We start from the raw sequence: 17553 nt of genomic DNA on the forward strand, positions 1-17553 counted from the left end.
TGAAGAAGAGGTTAAGACACAAAGAGGTTAAGACACAAAGAGGTTAAGTTACTTCTCCAAAGCTATTGAGTGGTGGAATTTGAATTTGAATCCAGGCTTGTCTGAATTCACAGGGCTCTTTCTGCTCCTGCTGTTTTATGTATTCTAGAAGAATATACATAAAAGTAATTAATGGTCACCTCCAGGAGTGAAGCAGAGGGGAATCCATGACTCCAGTCAGTAGTCAATGGGATTTTAATTTTTTTACAGTTGTAGGAAATAATATACAGAGATCTGTGTATCACTTACTGTTTCCCTTAATGATAATATCTTGCAAAACTGTAGTAAAATATCACAACCAGGATATTAACGTTGGTATAATCCATTGAGCTTGTTCATATTTACTATTTTTACTCATTTGTGTGTGGGTATTTGGCTCTATGCACTTTTAAGACTATTTTTTTGTGCAATCTTAGGTTCACAGCAAAATTGAGAGAAAGGTGCAGATTTTCCCATATTGCCTCTGCCCCCACACATGCACAGCCTCCCCCATTATCAGCTTCCTCCACCAGATGGTTCATTTGTTACAACTGATGAATCTATGTCAACACATTGTTATCACCCAAGGTCCCTAGTTTACATTAGGGTTCATCTTGGTGTTGTACATTCTATGGGTTTGGACAAATATGTAATGACTCATATCCACTATTTGAGTATCATACAAAGTATTTTCACTTTCCTAAAAATTATGTGCTCTGCATATTCATCTCCCCTGTCCCCACCATATATACCTGGTAACCATTGGTGTTTATATTATTTTCATAGTTTCGCCTTCTGCAGAATTCCATATAATAGTTTTCTTCTAGTAGTTTTAGTTTTAGATATATTGTTTAAATCTTTATTTTGAGTTGATTTTTACTGATGGTCTGAGATAAGGGTCCAATTTCATTCTTCTGCATGTGGATATCCAGTTTTCCCAACACCATTTATTGAAGAAACTATACTTTCCCCATTGTGTGTTCTTGGAAACTTTGTCAAAGATCAATTGACTGTAAATGTGTGGATTATTTCTGGGCTGTATATTCTGTTTCATTGGTCTATGTGTCTGTTTTTAAGCCAGTACCATATCATTTTGATTACTATAGCTTTGTTGTACATTTTGAAATAATGTCATGTGATGCCTCAGCTTTGTTCTTCTTTCTCAAGATTGCTTTGGGTATTCAGGGTCTTAGGTGGTTCCGTACGAATTTTAGAATCGTTTTTATTATCTGTGGAAAATGCCATTGGAAATTTGCTAATATTTGCATTGAAACTGTAGATAGCATGGGGTGATAGCATGGACATTTAAAAATATTTTTCCAATCTACAAACATAGGATATCTTTCCCTTTATTTATGTCTTCTTCAGTTTCTGTCATCAATGTTTTATGTTTTACAGTATCAGGTCTTTCACCTCCTTGGTTAAATGTATTCCAATTCTTTTTGATGCCATTGTAAATGGGATTATTTTCTTAATTTCATTTTCATATAGTTTACTGTTAGCATATAGAAATATAACTGATTTTCTGTATGTTGAATTTGTATCCTGCAAATTTACTGAATTCTTTTATTAGCTCTAACAGGTTTTTTGGTGGCACCTTTAGGATTTTCTATATATAAAATCATGTCATCTGCAAACAGAGGATTTCACTTCTTCCTTTCCTACTTGGGTGCCATTTATTTCTTTCTCTTGCCTAATTACTCTGGCTAGGACTTCCAGTACTATGTTAAATAGAAGTGTTGGGCTTCCCTGGTGGCGCAGTGGTTGGGAGTCCGCCTGCCGATGCAGGGGACACAGGTTCATGCCCTGGTCCAGGAAGATCCCACATGCCGCGGAGCGGCTGGGCCCGTGAGCCATGGCCGCTAAGCCTGCGTGTCTGGAGCCTGTGCTCCGCAGCGGGAGAGGCCACAACAGTGAGAGGCCCGCGTATCACACACACAAAATAAATAAATAAATAAATAGAAGTGTTGAGAGTGGTTTCTTTGCCTTGTTTCTGATCTTAGAGGAAAAGACTTCAGCTTTCGCCATTAAAGTATGATGTTAGCTGTGGGTCTGTCATATATGGCCTTTATTATGTCGATGTACATTCCTTCTATACCTAATCTGTTGAGATTTTTTATCATGAACAGATGTTGAATTTTGTCAAATACTTGTTCAGCTTCTATTGAGACAATCATATGATTTTTATCCTTCATTCTGTCAACGTGGTGTATCACATTCATTGACTTGCATATGTTGAACCATTCTTACATCCTGGGGATAAATACCACTTGATTGTAGTGTATGATCCTTTTAATGTGCTGTTGAATTTTGTTTGCTAGTATTTTGTTGAGGATTTTTGCATCTATATTTATCAGGGATATTGGCCTGTAATTTTCTTTTCTTGTAGATCTTTACCTAGCTTCGATATCAGGGCACTGTTGGCCTCATAAAGTGAGTTTAGGAGCATTCCCTTCTTCAAGTTTTTGTAAGAGTTTCAGAAGGATTGACATTAATTATTCCTTAAATGTTTGGTAGAATCTACACATGAAGCCATCTGGTCCTGGGCTTTTCTTTGTTGGGAGGTCTTTGATTACTGATTTAATTTCCTTATCAGTAATTGATCTGTTCAGATTCCCTATTCATAATTAAGTCTTTGTAGTTTGCATATTTCTAGGAATGTATCATTTTGTATAGGTTGTCCAATTTGTTGGTGTGTAACTGTTCACAGTAGTCTCTTATGATCCTTTGTATTTCTATGGTATCAGTTGTAATATATCCTCTTTCATTTTTATTTATTTAAATCTCTCTTTAGTCTTAGTCTTGCGAAAGGTTTGTCAATTTTGTTTATCTTTACAAAACCTCAGCTCAGTATCATTGATCTTTTCTACTGTTTTTCTAGTTTCTATTTCATTTATTTCTGCTCTGATATCTATTATTTTCTTCTTTATGCTTATGTTACCTAATTTATTCTTTTTTTCTACTTCTTTGAGGTATAAAGTTAGGATGTTTATTTGAGATCTTTCTTTATTCTTTTTTTTTGCCATACGCAGGCCTCTCACTGTTGTGGCCTCTCTCGTTGCGGAGCACAGGCTCCGGATGCGCAAGCTCAGTGGCCATGACTCACAGGCCCAGCCGCTCCGCGGCATGTGGGATCTTCCCGGACTGGGGCACAAACCCGTGTCCCCTGCATCAGCAGGTGGACTCTCAACCACTGTGCCACCAGAGAAGCCCTCTTTATTCTTAATGTTATAAATTTCTTGCTATGAGTTTCCCTCTTAGAACTATTTTGGCTGTCTCCCATAAGTTTCGGTATTTGTGTTTCCTTTTTCATTTTTCTCAAGATCTTTTAAAAATTTCCTTTTGATTTTTTATTTGACCCACTGATTGTTCAGGAGTGTGCTGTTTAATCCCACATATTTGTGAATTTTCCAGTGTTCCTCCTGTTATTGATTTCTAGTAAGAAACTGTTGTCATTGGAAAATATAATTGGCAAGATTTCAATCTTCTTAAATTTGCTAAGACTAATTTTGTGACCTAACATATGATCTATCCTAGAGAATGCTCCATGTGCACTTGAGAAGAATGTGTGTTCTGCTGCTGTTGGATGGAATGTTATATGTATTTCTGTTGGTTTTGTTTACTCTGAAGTAAAATTCAAGTCCAATTCTTTTTATTGATTATCTGTCTCAATGATCTATCCATTGTTGAAAGTGGAGTATTGAAATCCACTATTATTGCATTGCTATTACTACCTTCAGAAATTTGCTTAATGTATTTAGTATTTACTTAATATATTTAGATGTTCTGATGTTGGGTGCATATATATTGATAACTGTTATATCCTCTTGATGAATTATCCCTCTATCATTATATAATGACCTTCTTTGTCTCTTGTGACAGTTTTTGACAGTCTATTTTGTCTGATAGAAGTATGGCTGCCCCTGCACTCTTTTGGTTACCACTTGCATGGAATATATTTTCTCTGTCCCTTAATTTTCGGCTTACATGTGTCCTTAAATCTAAAGTGAGTGTCTTTTACACAAGACATAATTGGGTCTTGTTTTTTTATCCATTCAGCCACTTTATGTCTTTTTATTGGAATATTTAATCCATTTACATTTAAAGCAATTATCGATAGATAAGGACTTACCATTTTCATCTTGTTTATTATCTTCTGATTGTTTTGTAGTTCATTTCCTAAACCTTCCAATAAAATCATACCTCAAATATAATTGAACATTCAATATTTGCAATATAACTATGTGTTCATGGATAGGTCATGGCCTAGTTAGTACATGTAAGTTTACTGCTGAGTCAAACAGTATACATTGATTATCTTTTCTCAGTTATGTAACTTTATATTTTCCTGGAGTTGATAATTGCCTCAATTTTTCATTTGCTTAGTTTTCTGTTTCACACTCTCCACAGAACTGTAGAAATCCTTTTAACACTATTTTTCTCACGGTCAAATGAAACAGTTATGCTATTGGTTCCACTGTTTTCCTGGAGATGCTCTATTCATATCTTTCAAGTTCCTCTGTTTTCCTGCTCTTATCTGTTTTAGTTGCTCTCTGGGCCTACTTCCCACTGTGATCTAGAGAATTCCTTTCAAAACCATTCTTAAAATAACCTTTGCTTCTGTTTTCTGCTGGTTCCTTCCTTAGGAATCTTGTTTTTCTGTCTTTTGGCTTACTTCGTTTTGGAGAACACATTGTCCAAGAGCTTTCTGAGAACTTACAAATGTGAAGGAAAAAAGCTCTCCCTTGATCTCTAGCTTGAATGCTATAGAATTTTTATCTGGAAACCATTATTAGTCAGAATATTTAAATCATTGCTCTATTGTTGCCTAATTTCCAATGTCGTTGCTAAATAAACTAATACCATACTGATTTCCAATTATTTCTTTTTCTTCTCTTTTGAAGCATTTTAATTTTTTTCTCTATTCACCTTGTTTTACAACTTAATGATGATATATCTTAGTTTGTTAACTTATTATTGTTACTTTTTATTCTGGTCACTGTGTTAGAAAGAGTGTTTTTCAAACCTGGAAATTTTTCTTGTATTTTTTCTTTGATAATTTTCCTTCCAATGTAATTAATTCCTGTTCTATTTTTTGAAAACTCTTTTTAGTGAAATATTGAACCTCTTGGATTGAAGCTCAAATTAAAAATATGTATGTATGTGTCTGTTTGTCTTTATCTTTTGGTCCTACGTCCTCTTGATTTTTCTTCCAACTCTTATGCTTATTTTGTTCTTTAAAAAATTGGTTATGGGGCTTCCCTGGTGGCACAGTGCTTGAGAATCTGCCTGCCAATGCAGGGGACACGGGCTCAAGCCCTGGTCTGGGAAGATCCCACATGCCACGGAGCAGCTAGGCCCGTGAGCCACAATTACTGAGCCTGCGCGTCTGGAGCCTGTGCTCTGCAACAAGAGAGGCCGCAATAGTGAGAGGCCCGCGCACCGCGATGAAGAGTGGCCCCCACTTGCCACAACTAGAGAAAGCCCTCGCACAGAAACGAAGACCCAACACAGCCAAAAATAAATAAATAAAATTTAAAACAAACAAAAAACAAAAAAAAATTGGTTATGATATTTTAATTTAAAAGATCTTTTCCATACAATCTGATAGTTTATTTATGGTATCCTGCTTCATGGGTGTTTCATGAATTCTAATATAAAGTAGAACTAGCTATAATGATAGCTAATATTAATTGAGCCAGGGAGTATTTTAGGAACTTTATGAAATTAGCTCCTTTGATCCCCAGAACCATGGATTGAGGTAAGGGAGTGGTTCTCCAAAACAAAAGAAAGGAATTGATAATAGAAGAAAAGGAAATGAATGTGGAATGCCAAAAATGACAGATAACCACAAAAGAATGATTCAAAGTATTATATGCCTGCCAGGACCCAGGCACTATAGTAGGCACAGGGGCTGGGAACATGGAGAGGGGAATAAGGCACCATCCCTGCTTGTTCACATCCTTTAATGTAGTTGAAAGCTAATGGCATTTGCCACTTGTCAGCCCCTGATGAATTCCTCCCCCAGTGCCTTGAAGCAGCAAGAAGCTCTGCAGGAAAGGCAGCCTAGAGCAGGAGGAGGGAAGGGAAGGGACCTAGGAGTTGCTCCTTCTTTGTGAAAAACTCTGATGGGAAAATTGTCAGCTGTACTCCCACTCTCTCTGAAAGTCAGTATGATGCTACATCCATCTTAATCACCATCAGAGAGAGCAGGCATTTTAATAAGCAGCATTATTCATGAAAACTTTGTTCTCCTTTCCCACTTCCTTCCAAAATAAGATAGACGTGAACTTCAAATGAACTCCTCATTTGTCTCTTTCTTCTTGCCTCTTCTTTATATTCAAACCCACTACCTTCTCCCCATGGCCCCCATCCTCTGGACATCTTCTGGGGAATAGATGAGGAGTAGCTGTCCACTGTGGGGGAGGAAGAGTGTGGCTGGAGATACCTGGGTCCCTAGAGGGTAGGGATTATTGGACCTGTCACTACAAATTGAGAGACAAAAGAGATGGGATCCCTGCTGTAGTGGAACTTAGAAATCATTCACTCAACCAATCGCTTACTTAACAAGTATTAATTGGTCACTTAATGTGTATTTCACTGAGAATACAGTGAATCAGACATGATTTCTATCCCCAGAGAAATTATCAATCCATTCAACAAATATTTTTGAGCTGCAGGACAGATTCCAGACAAGATCATTAGAAGGCATATGGTCCCTGTAATTCATTGCATTATAGGGATAGTTATTGATCACCTATATGTTTTAGGTATTGTACTAGACCCTGAGCTTATTGAGACATAGAGCCTTTGTTCTACTCAGGGTCTAGAAGAGAAGAAAGTTAGTAAAAGAAAGGAAAAGAAAAGAAAACTATAAAACACATTATCTATTATGGGAAATGACATGGATAACAGCTCACAACTTCTCCCCTCTCGTGACTTCTCCATATGGTTCAGAGGCACTAACCCCACTCTGTGCTCAGAGATGGGCACCATGAACAAGGGCTGACCAAGCAGAGCATTGCCTCTTCCTGGACATAGTGATTGTTTCAGAGATGGGAGCAGGACTCAGAGAGGATTAATAATACAACAGTGTATGGGGACTTTGCTGGGACCATTTGGTAGTTGGCACTGTGTTTATACTAAGCTTTCCCAGTGTGTACAATTATCTTGCTACCACATGGAGAGAGCCTGCCTGAGAATAAAACCAATGCTGAGCAAAATAGAGCAATGAGATGGAAAGAGACCAAGCCCTTTTGACAGAGTGCCTGGAACCAGTCATGCCTGAAGTAGCCGTGTAAGAATAACCCCTGAACTGTTCCAGTGCAGGCAGACCTCGTTTTACTGTGCTTCACTTTATTGTGCTTTGTAGATACTGTGTTTTTTACAAATTGAAGATTTATGCAAACCCTACATGGAGCAAGTCTACCGACATCATTTTTCTGACGGCATTTGTTCATTTTGTGTTTCTGTGTCACATTTTGGTAATTCTCACAATATTTCTAAAATTTTCATTATTATTTTATTTGTTATCATGATCTGTTATCAGTGATCTTGGATGTTACTATTTTGACCCACTGAAGGCTCAGATAATAGCATTTTTTTTTTTTAGCAATACAGTATTTTTAAATTAAGGTATATATGTTGTCTTTTTAGACATAACGCTATTGCATATGTAATAGACTATGGTATAGTGTAAACAAAACTTTTATGTGCACTGGGAAACCACAAAATTTGTGTGACTCACTTTATTTTGATATTTGCTTTATTGCAGTGGTCTGGGACTGAGCCTGCAGTATCTCCAAGGGATGCCTGGACGTGGACCATTAAATCTCCTTTTTGACCTAAACCAGTTTGAGTTCTGTCCCTAAGTAATATAGGATCTGAGACATACTTCCAACCCTTCAGCCTTTGTAGAATCAAAGTGGGCCATGTGTCAGGTGCCTCCAATTTCTGTGATGGGAATTTTTTTTAATATAGAAAAAAATGAGAAAAATGAGGTCCAGAGAAGTTAATTGATTTTCCTAAGGTCACAAGGCAACCTTGTGGCAGAGTTGAGATTTGGATGTAGGTTAGTCTGATTCCAAACAAAAAGCTCTTAATTATCATGATGGGGGCCCCGTGTAACTTGCATTCAGAAAGGGTACTCTTAACTGGCAGTCACCAGAGTTTTATGTAGAAATTGTGCATGTGTGTGTGTATTATTTAATAATCACAAAATTTCTATGAACTGGATACGTTTTTGCTCACTTTACAAATGAGGAAACTGAGGCTCAGAGAGTTAACTTGGGCAAGGACACATGCCATTAAGAGGCAAATCTTGGATTAAAACCTAAATCGTTCTAGTTCCAAAGGTCCATTCATGCTCCTTCCAGAAAATCATTTTCCCAAACTTATTCAGTGGTGGCTACAGGGGCTCTGTTTATATCTCCAAGAACGCGTTCATCATGGTGCACCGTGGCAGCCCATCTTGCGCTGTTCTATAACCCTTCACCCTGAGCACATTCCAAACTGCAAGGGAAAAAAAGGTACCAAGCTCTTTGGGTCAAAATGGCATTTTAAAAAATGCTCTTTCTACCTCTAACTTCAGCAGTCATGGAGATATCATTGTGTAGTTTACTTTTGTTTTTGTTTTTGTTTCTTGCAGTACACGGGCCTCTCACTGTTGTGGCCTACTCCTGTTGCGGAGCACAGGCTCCGGACGCACAGGCTCAGCGGCCATGGCTCACGGACCACGGCATGTGGGATCTTCCCGGACCGGGGCACGAACCCGTGTCCCCTGCATCGGCAGGCGGACTCTCAACCGCTGCGCCACCAGGGAAACCCTGTAGTTTACTTTTAATCTGAGTTTTTAAATAGCACACATGCTAAAACTCAAACAATACAAAAGTATTTACAATGAAACCTGGGTCTTTCTCTCACCTACCATCCTAGCCCCAACTGTACAGAGGCAGCCAGTGATTCATATGGTTATTCTAAACATGATCTGTGCACACACAAACACCCATAGCTCTTAACTTCCATGCATCTAGAGCCATGGTTCCTAACCAGGGATGCTTTCGCAGCCCTCTCCCCAGGGGACATCTGGCCATGTCTGGAGACATATTTTATCCTCATGGCTTGAGAGTGGTAGGGATGGCCACTGGCATCTGCTCAGTAGATGCTGCAAAACATCCTACAATGCACAGCAAAGTCCCCACTACAAAGACTTATCTGACCCAAGTCGTCAATAGTGCTGAAGTTGAAGATCCCTCATTTAAAAGAATCATCTTCTAACTTGCTTTTAACACTTAGCAAGATGTGTTGACTCTCTTTCCATACCAGCGTACACCGATATTTTTCAGTGCTTTAAATAGCCTCATGGTATTCTGTTTTATAGATAGGCCTTAATTCATTTAATTAGTCTGCTACTGATAAACATTTAGGTTATTTACAGTATACGGCAGGTACAGTACAACACCATGCAGCAAGGGGAAAGCTGGTCTAAACATGTCTTTGCACACAGATTCACGTATCTGTAAAATCTATTCACAGAGGATCAATCACTGAGCCAAAGGGAAAGCATTTTTTTCTTTGCTTTGACAGGTATTTCCAAACTGCTCTTCAAAGAAGCTGCACCGGACAACACACCCACATCAAATGAATGAGAAGGCCTATTTCCTCACACTCACTGGGTTTTACCAAACATTTTAACTTTTGTCAATTTGATAGATAAATAACTGGATCTCACTGCTATTCAAAAATAGCATTTCATTACTCATGAGCGTGATTGAACATCTTGGATGTATCTAAATTCTGAAGTTCCTAGAAATGGTCCCTTGTTGCTACAGGACCAGGAAATGTGCCCTTTCAGAAGGAGATTTTACTTTAACACCTCTTTGCCCTGTTCCTAGATCCTGACTGATTCCCTGGCAGAGGCCTCAGAAAGTGTGAAGATGATGTCAACACACCCATGACTACATGCTTCTCAGAAGCCTGCATAATTAGAACCAGATGGGAAATCCCAAGTCACTTCCTAATGTATCTGAGGCCATTCCAGTCCTTATCTTTATGACCAGAGGTGTTTTTTTCCTTTTTTTCTAGAGATTCCAAGAGAGATGAAAGTTGCAGAAAATCAGGAGCAGGACTGTGCCTGTGAATAAGCAGATTAATTCATTTAGGCTGATTAAAAACTAAATGTCTGTTTCCCAGAGTAGAGCTGAGAGAACATTCCTTATTCTGTAAATGATGAAATCTTTATATCAAGAAGGCAGATATCCAAAGGGAAAATAAAACAGAAGAAACTTAAATGCCACCTCCATCCTTTCAGGAGGCAGGAGAGAGGGAAGGGTTATAGCATCTCACCACCCAGCGAGGGCACAACGCTCACCAGTGATGGGGAACAGGGTGAGCCCCCATGAGCCGGATTGTGCCTTGAATGGTTAAGGAATAAAGAGCTCTTCTACCAGTATGGATGGCGATAGCCAAGGGCAGCATATATGTACGACTGCTCAGGCTGCCCAGGGACAGAAAGCTATGGGCTGACCTTTTTCTGGGGCAATCTGAGTATCGAAAGCAACCAGGTACTCAAGAAATATGCTGCCCGGATGCTGGTAATCCATCAATTTTTTTTTGTATTGTGTTGCCAAATAGCAGTCATTCATTTATATTTCAGACATCACATTTATTCTTAATTGTAATGCCTTATAAACTTGCAGGGAGGAGAGGGCAAAGAGAATCGTCCCAGTATACCCTTCTGTTATGACTAGACCCCATATTAGTATGCCATCAGTCTATCTGAAAAATTGCCTGTGGTATTTAATATAACTGCTCAAAATATTCCCTCCCCCTCCTTAAGTGAGGAATATACATTTTTCCCACTGATATCAGGCTTGGCCATATGACTTCTTTTGGCAAATGGAGTGTGAACCAGAGTGACATGAACCAATCAGGAGCAGAGTCGTCGTGTAGTAGTCCTCTTCTCTTTTATCTGCGACACTAGCAGCAATGTCCCAGATAGACTTCTTCTATCAGCCTAGATACTTGTGTTGGTTGCTGTAACTTTTGAAATCAGGAAATGTGAGTCCTTCCAACTTGCTCTTTTTCAAGATTGTTTTGGCTATTTAGGATCCCTTGCATTTCTATAAGACTTCTAGGATCATCTTGTCAACTGCTGCAAAAATGGGAGAAGAATTTTAATAGGCATTGTGTTGAATTTGTAAATAGATCAACTTGGGGAGTGTTGCCATCCTGACAATCTGAAGTCTTCTGATCCCTGAATACATTCTACCTTTCCATTTTTTTAGGTCTTCTTGAGTTGTCTGCAAGGATGTTTCACAGTTTGTAGTACACAAGTCTTATACTTCTTATATTAAATTTCCTGAGTATTTTATTATTTTTAATGCTACTGTTAGTGGAATTGTTTTCTTCGTTTTCTTTTTGGATTGTTCATTGCTGTTGTATAAAAATACAAGTGATTTTTGCATGTCGATATTGTATCTTATATCTTGCTGAAATAATTTGTTCGCTTTAGCAGTCTTTATTCCTTTGGATATTCTGTATACAAGATTTTGTCATCTGCAAAAAGATGCCAAGATGCAAGTTTTACTTCTTTCTTTCCAATATGAATGCCTTTATTTATTTTTCTTGTCTAATTGCCCTAGTTAGAAACTAGTACAATTAATAAAAGTGGCAAAATTGGACATCCTTGTCTTGTTCCTGATCTTAAGGGGAAAACTTTCATTCCTTCACCATTAAGTATGATGTTAGCTATGAATTTTTCATAGATGTACTTTATCAAGTTGAGGAAGTTCCTTTCTAGTCCTAGTTTATTGAGTATTTTTATCAGGAAAGAGGATCAGATTTTCTCAAATGCCTTTTCTGCATTTATTAAAATTATCATGTAGGGGCTTCCCTGGTGGCTCAGTGTTTGAGAATCTGCCTGCTAATGCAGGGGACACGGGTTCGAGCCCTGGTCTGGGAAGATCCCACATGCCGTGGAGCAACTAGGCCCGTGAGCCACAACTACTGACCCTGTGCGTCTGGAGCTTGTGCTCCGCAACAAGAGAGGCCGCAATAGTGAGAGGCCCGCGCACTGCGATGAAGAGTGGCCCCCGCTTGCCACAACTAGAGAAAGCCCTCGCACAGAAACGAAGACCCAACACAGCCAAAAATAAATAAAAAGTACCCTTAATTAAAAAAAAAAAAATCATGTAGTTTTGTCCTTAATTCTATTAGTGTGACATATTACATTGATTGATTTTTTTAATATATTCAACCAGCATTATATTCCTGGAATAAATCCCACTCGGTTGTGGTGTGTAATTTTTTAAATATTTTACTGGATATATTTTTTACATTGTGTTGAAGATTTTTGTGACTATATATACAAAATATATTGGCTTATAGTTTTCTTGTGATGCCTTTGTCTGGTTTCAGTATCAGAGTAAAATTATCTAATAAAGTGAATTGGAAAGTATTTCCTCCTTTTCTATTTTTAAGAAGATTTTTTGAAAGATTGTTGTTGTATCTTCTTTAAACATTTGGTAGAATTTGCCAGTGAAGCCATCTGGGTCTGGAATTTGTTTTGTGTACGTTTTTTTCTTCACTTGATATTCAGATCTTTTTGAGTCAGTGTTGGTAATCTTCGTTTTTCTAAGAACTTGTCCATTTCTTCTAGATTTTCTATTTGTTGGCATACAGTTCATAATATTCTTATAGTTTTTTTTATTTCTATCAGATTGGTAGTCATGACCCTATTTTCATTCTCGATTTTATTAATTTGAGTCTTTTCTCTTTTTTCTTCATCTGTCTAGATAAAGGTTTGTTAATTTTGTTTATATTTTCCAATAACCAAAATTTCATTTTATTAATAATTTTCTCTATTATTTTTCTTTTCTCTACCATTAATTTCTCTCTAAGCTTTATTGTTGCCTTCCACCTAGTTGCTTTGGGTTTAGTTTGCTCTTCCTTTTCTAGTTTGTTAATGTAGAAGGCTAAGTTATTAACCTGAGATCTTTCTGATTCTCTCACCATGTGTTGTTTTCACTGTTGCTTCTGCTGTTTGTTTAGTGACTTTCCTGTACTAATTATTTAAAATTTGGGACTTCCCTGGTGGTCCAGTGGCTAAGATTCTGCACTCTCAATGCAGGGGGCCCAGGTTCAATCCCTGGTCAGGGACCTAGATCCCGCGTGCTGCAACTAAGAGTCTGAATGCCGCAACGAAGATCCCGCAAGCGGCAATGCAGATCCCACATGCCACAACTAAGACCCGACGCAGCCAAATAAATAAATAAATACAAATAAAAATAAATTAAATTTGTATTCCTTGTTATGTGTGGGCATCGAAGTTTCTGTTTGCTTAGCTTAATGGTCAGTTAATAATTGGACAGAAATTTCCTTAAATTCTTGGAACAAGTCACCCAGCCTTTGCCCAGGGTCTCTGTATGTAGGGCCACCACTTCAATGCCCTGGAAGGCAGTTTACAACTCTTCCTCAGCCTTCACCTCCTGCTTGTGCAAAGCCTCAAGGTCAGCAGTGAGAACTTAGGGCCCTCTCAATTCTTTCCCGAGCACGTGCAGCCTTGTGCATGTGTGTACTCTTCTAGATTCTCAGGAACATGTCAGAAATTTTCAAAGCCCTCAATGGACATCTCATTTTTCACCTTTTCCTTTTAAGGTTTTTGGTCAGCTTTTTGTTTGCTCAAATGTTTACTGCTGCCCCAGGCAGCTGCTACGTTAAACAACTGCCACTGATTGGTTCTGACAAATGCCTAAAGGGAAAAGGACCTTCGCAAAGAGTAGGCTCTGAGTCAGGTCAGGTAAATAGAAGCCTTGTTAGTGGGTGTTTCCAGGCAACTGTCAGACAGGTCAGTAGTGATAATTATCTGAGAATAGCGCTTCTGGAGAGCTCCATACTCGTTCTTTCCCTTCAATGGCCACCAGGCTGCTGGTTTTCACTGTGGTTGCAGGCTCTTGGTTTTCAGGGCTATCATGGAGCTGAGGAGAGGGGTTTGAATGGATCAAGTTAAAATGCCACAAAGCTCTCTGTTCTTATTGATATTTATCTGTTTTCCTTGATTAACTGTTTTTTAGATTGTTGCAAGCCTTTGGTTAATCTCCAGAGTTCTGAAAAAGTTAGTTTTTAACAGTTTTTACTAGTGTTGCTTATATGGAAGTACAGATTTTTTAGAGTTCGTTACAATGCCATTCCCACTGACATTCCTCTGATGGATGTTAAATCTGAGTCTAAATACTTTACTTTTATAATCATTACAAAAATGTCTCTCTCATTAAAGTTCCACAAGGGCAGTAATTCTGTTTTTCTTGTTGACCGTCATATTCCTCTATGTAGTACAACACAATGTAGCAAGCACTTACGACATATTTGATGAGTCAAGGAATGAATGAAAGAATGCCCTCCATAGCCAACAAAGAGTTAAATACAATGAAAATTTAAAACTAATAAATTATCTATTTACATTCCCACCAAGAGTGAACTAGCAATTCCACTCCTGGGTATATACCCAAAGAAAATGAAAACACTAATTTGAAAAGATACATACACCCCAATGTTCATGTGAGCGTTATTTACAATTGCCAAGACATGGAAGCAACCTAAGTGTCCATCAGTAGATGAATCGATAAGGAAGATGTGGTACATATATACAATGAAATATTACTCAGCCATGAAAAAGAAGAAAAAATTTCCATTTGCAACAACATGGATGGAACTGGAGGGTATTATGCTAAGTGAAGTAAGTCAGACAGAGGTAGACAAATACTGTATGTTTTCACTTACATGTGGAATAAAAAAAATAAAACAAATATGATAAAACAGAAACAGACTCACAGATATAGAAAGCAAACTAGTGGTTATGAGAAATGGAATACTGCCTGCTGTATCAGTAAACAAAGGATGTCACAGTCATCAGCAATTGTAGCCACCCTCAGCTGGTGATCCCTGAGGGACATCAGGAAGGAAAGAATACCTGCCATCTAGCAGCCATCAGACTGCAGCAACTCCCAGATGAGCCCTGAGGAAACTCAGGATGTGAAAACACAGGATATTGGCCCCAGATAGCCATATGGGTGCATATCAAAGGAATGCATATCAAAGGAATGATTCCAGTGAGCCCAGATTCTTGCATCTTCCCATACATAGAAAAGCACTAGATTCCTTAACTTGAGATTTCTAGTTTTCTTTAATTAGCAGTAATCTTTTGTTCCTACTACCTGCCCTTTGTTGCAAAACTACTATATATCCTAGCCACCCCCCAACCCCAACCTCCTTGGAGCAGTTTTCTCAGGGTTACTTGAGATGCTGCCTCCCAGGAAGTCCTAAAAATTTCTGTCGAATAAAACGTAACTCTCAACTTTTAGGTAGGGGAGAGGGGAGGGGAGACGGGTGGAAGGAGGGGCAAAATAGGGGTGGCGGAGTAAGAGGTACAGACTACTCTGTATAAAATAAATAAGCTACAAGGATATAATGTATAGCACAGGGAATAGAGCCAATATTTTACAATAACTTCAAATGGAGTATAATCTATAAAAATATTGAATCACTATGTTGTACACCTAAAACTAATATAACATTGTAAATCAACTCGACTTCAATTTTTAAAAATAAAACATTAAATAGATAACTAAATAAATAAAAGTAAAAATCAATTATCTTACTCAGGTTAGGTTGACTAAACTTCATGTGCAACCCTGGTTGCACATTAGAATCACCTGGGAAGGGGACTTTCCTGGTGGTCCAGTGGTTAGGACTCGGCACTTTCACTGCCAAGAGGGCCCGGATTCAATCCCCGGTGAGGGAACTAAGATCCCATAAGCCACAGGGCGCGGCCAGAAAAAAAAAAAAAAGAAAAAGATTTATCTGGGGAGGTTGTAACTCACAGGGTGCGGGGTAGAGCCCACCGAGTGATTTCATGGTGGGAGCCAAGGTTGAGAATCACTGCTCCCAGCTCTAACTTGATTCGATGGTATAGTTTGTAGGGTCTCAAACTTCAGATTCATCAGCCTCCACTGGAGAGCTTGCTTTAAAAAATCCAGATTCAAAGAATCCACCCCTAAGCACCCCTTGTTTCAGAATCTGTGGAGGTGAGGAGAGTCATCCGGACTTTAGCAAATCCCCCGTTGCCCAACTGAGTTGAGAACTAGTGATCTGGCTTTATCCTTTCACTGTACACAGGAGGAAGCAGCGGCCCAAAGGCCGCCAAAGCCGCCCAATGTCTCTTCCAAGTTTGTCTCTCTCGGGTGTTAGTTCCTCTCACCAGACATGGCGCTTAACCATTGTAGACAGAATAAACGTTTGCTGACTGAATCACTGTTGAATGGTTTTCACGTTATTAATTAAGAGAGGCAGTGTATTGTGGTGGTGAAATGAACAGGCTCTGGAGCTAGACTTCCTTGGTTCAAACCCCGACTCTGCCACATACTAGCTTTGTCACTTTCGGTGAGTTAACCTAACACTCTGCCCCTGTTTTCTCAACTGTATCATGGGAATTATAAGAGAACCTCCCTGGTAGGGTTGTAAAGAATAAATGGGGTTAATTCATTTAGTGAGTTGACAGAATCAGCAAAGAAAAATATAGGAAATTATACCAAAGAAGCAGTCACTGTTTATCTGAAATCCAAGTTTAACTGGATTTGTTGTGTTTTTATTCACTAAATCTGGCAACTATGTCACTTAGAGTGCCCAGCAAGTGCTAATAAATGTTTTCTATTATTATTTTTTTATTTCTATTATTGAGCCCACTCTATTCCAAGCCGTTTCCTCAGGGTAAAGAGCCCTTCAAAAACTTATTAATTTGGCTTCTGATAATGTTAATGTATAACCATTCAAACAGAGGGTAGATTGGAGCTTTTCATGCTAAGTAAACACTCCCTCAAAAATAAAATAAATTCATGCTAAAAGTAAGATCATAGTGGGAACACTTAAAATAGTTAACTGCACAAGATGTTTTCATGAACCTTCAGATGTATGAGAAGCTCTCATTTCCATACAATTAGGATAATGATAAATTATTTTGTGCTTGAAAGAATGTCCACTCAAAAACACCTTCTCAAACCACTTCAGGTTAACAATATCACCTCTGGACAATAAACCCTTATTAACAGAATTTCCTTTCATTTTATTTTCAAGATGGTGTCAGAAAATCAGTATTTGAATTCTGGATCTACTACTAATTCATTGTGTGTCTTTGGGTCAAGGTATTTTTGTGTTTCAGGACCTGTTTCTTCATTTTGAAAATGGAGACGTTATAACACGTAGTCTCAGAGATTCCTTTAAGAGCCATTGACTCTACTCTCCATTTCCCTCTGAGGTCTATGTCTGAGCAGAAAAAGTAACCAGCAGGGCAGGCAAAGCAATGTGTATTTGCAAAAGCAAGTTACATTGGTTGTTACCAGCCCAGAAGTAGTGAAGACAGACAGAACCCGTGGTTATAGAGCCCTGGAGCACACATTATAGCCCAAGGTTCTCAACCTAGGCTGCACACTGAAATAAGCTGAGGAACTTTACATTAAATGCCCACGTCAGGTCTCCACTCCC

At 38.5% G+C, this 17553-nt stretch overlaps 1 non-coding gene across 1 annotated transcript; it reads left to right on the top strand.

Moving 5' to 3' along the window:
• Positions 1-13104: 13104 nt before the first annotated feature.
• TRNAE-CUC (transfer RNA glutamic acid (anticodon CUC)) lies at positions 13105-13177 on the top strand. Its single transcript has one exon. It is a non-coding gene; the product is annotated as a tRNA-Glu (tRNA).
• Positions 13178-17553: the final 4376 nt, after the last annotated feature.

Source organism: Neophocaena asiaeorientalis, unplaced genomic scaffold, assembly GCF_003031525.2.
Source record: "Neophocaena asiaeorientalis asiaeorientalis breed wild unplaced genomic scaffold, Neophocaena_asiaeorientalis_V1.1 scaffold91, whole genome shotgun sequence".
NCBI lineage: Eukaryota > Metazoa > Chordata > Mammalia > Artiodactyla > Phocoenidae > Neophocaena > Neophocaena asiaeorientalis.